General features: G+C 40.7%; 1 protein-coding gene across 1 annotated transcript in view; it reads left to right on the top strand.

Annotated features, from left to right (window-relative positions):
• Positions 1 to 2,322, top strand: part of LOC107283312 (mothers against decapentaplegic homolog 2) — a gene marked incomplete at its 5' end in the record, with an annotated part of 30,641 nt that overhangs the window by 1,618 nt on the left and 26,701 nt on the right. The window lies entirely within an intron of this gene.

Genomic DNA, 2,322 nt, shown 5'->3' with positions numbered 1-2,322 from the left:
GCGGGCTTGGATCCAGACCAGGAGTCTTCAAACTTGGCTCTTTGATGACTGGTGGACTTCAACTCCCAGAATTCCTCAGTCGGCCATTTTGATGAATCTGCGGACTTGGATCCAGACCAGGGGCCTTCAAACTTGGCCCTTTTATGACCGGTGGACTTCAACTCCCAGAATTCCTCAGTCGGCCATTTTGATGAAACTGTGGGCTTGGATCCAGACCAGGGGTCTTCAAACGTGGCCCTTTGATGACTGGTGGACTTCAACTCCCAGAATTCCTCAGCCAGGAATGCATGCCTGGCTGAGGGATTCTGGGAGCTGAAGTCCACCAGTCATCAAAGGGCCACGTTTGAAGACCCCTGATACAGACTTTAAGAGGAGTGGACTTCAACTCCCAGAATTCCTCAGCCAACGTGCCTGGCTGAGGGATTCTGGGAGTTGATGTCCACAAGTCATCAAAGGGCCAAGTTTGAAGACCCCTGGTCTAGAGACATCTGAATGATACGTTTTTTCACCTTTTTTTTGTGGGGGGGGGTTTTCCAGGGAAATGTTTTCACCTCAGTCTGGAGCAGCCACTTAATGGCTTGTTTTTCCCCATCCCTTGTAATTTCCAAAAGAAAGATAGCTTGTCCAGCTGGATTAAAAAAGTCTTTGTGAGGGCAGGTTATTGCTTAATAGCTACCTTGTCATTGGTGCGAGGAACTGAGACTTGATAGAAGTGGTGTCATGCTAATTTATTCTCAGATCTACTATATGAGAATAGTAGAATAGCATAGAGCTGGAAGGGACCTTGGAGGTCTTCTAGTCCAGCCCCCTGCTCAAGCAGGAGAATCTATACCATCTCAGACAAGTGACTGTCCTGTCTCTTCTTGAAGACCTCCAGTGATGGAGCACCCACGATTTCTGGAGGCCACTGGTTAATTGTCCTCACTGTCAGGAAGTTTCTCCTTAATTCCAGGTTGCTTCTCTCTTTGACCAGCTTCCAACCATTGTTTCTTGAGCTGAGAGTCTATGGAGATTCTCAGTCATCCAGGACCATGGTCGTCCCAAAGGTGATTTTTCAAAAATCAGCTGGACTTTGAACTTATTTCAGTTTTATTTTCCAAAGCACCAGAAGGCAAGACAAGAAACGATGGATGGAAACTGACCAAAGAGAGAAGCAACGTGGAATTAAGGAGAAACTTCCTGACAATGAGGACAATTAACCAGTGGAAGAGAAGTTGCCTTCAGAAATCGTGGGCGCTCCATCCCTGGAGATCTTTAAGAAGAGGCTAGACAGTCACTTGTCTGAGATGGTATAGGTTCTCCTGCTTGAGCTGGACTAGAAGACCTCCAAGGTCCCTTCCAGATTCTATTCTGATTGATTGATTTTCTGTTCTGTTCTGTTCTATTTTCTATTCTATATTCTACTTTACTCTGTTCTTTTCTATTTTCTATTCTATTCTATTCTATTCTATTCTGTTCTATTCTTTCTCTAATCAATTCTATTTCATAATTTGTTATTCTATTCTATTCCATTCCATTCCATTCCATTCTATATTTTCTTTTTTCTATTCTATTCTATTCTATTCTATTCTATTCTATTCTATTCTATTCTATTCTATTCTCCATTCCATATTTTCTATTCTATTCTATTCTATTCTATTCTATTCTATTCTATTCTATTCTATTCTATTCTATTCTATTCTATTCTATTCTATTCTATTCTATTCTATTCTATTCCATTCCATTCCATTCTAATTCAAGAAGCTTGAACTGAAGAAGCTTCTTGGATGAGAAGCAAAACATCTTGAAGGAAAAACAAAAGTCCAGTTACCTTTTGAAAAAGCACCTTTGGGATACATGAGCTGAGAAATAAATGCTTTAAAGTGACTTAATGACTTCTGCATCTGGATTCCCTCTCCTTTACTGTTAAATGGTTAAAGAAGAATGAAAGAGATCCCATTTGGATCCGAGTCTCAAAGATAACTTCATTCTCTTGGTCCAGTCCTTGCTTCCCATTCCTTAGATTTCCACCCTTCCCTCATGGGAAAAATAAGACAAATTCCTTCTTGGAAGAAGAACACGTGAAATAAGGACGATAAGTTTTTTAGTAAATACGCTTGGAGACTCTTAAGTTTACAGACAACAGTAATCATATTCACCGTGGATATTTGGGAGTGACATACTGTATATTAAGTCTCTCTCTCTCCCTCCCAAGTTTCTTAAATCAGCATTTTTATACTGATTGGGGTGATTTTCTCCACGCTTACCTGGAAACAAACCCGTGGCCAAAATTTGGCTTTAATTCTAAATAGGCCTAAAACAGAATGCATTAAAACCACGTCA

This window comes from Protobothrops mucrosquamatus, unplaced genomic scaffold (assembly GCF_001527695.2).
Source record: "Protobothrops mucrosquamatus isolate PMUCROS unplaced genomic scaffold, P.Mucros_1.0 scaffold_47, whole genome shotgun sequence".
Taxonomy (NCBI): Eukaryota; Metazoa; Chordata; class Lepidosauria; order Squamata; family Viperidae; genus Protobothrops; species Protobothrops mucrosquamatus.
This window is presented reverse-complemented; position numbering and strand designations above follow the sequence as displayed.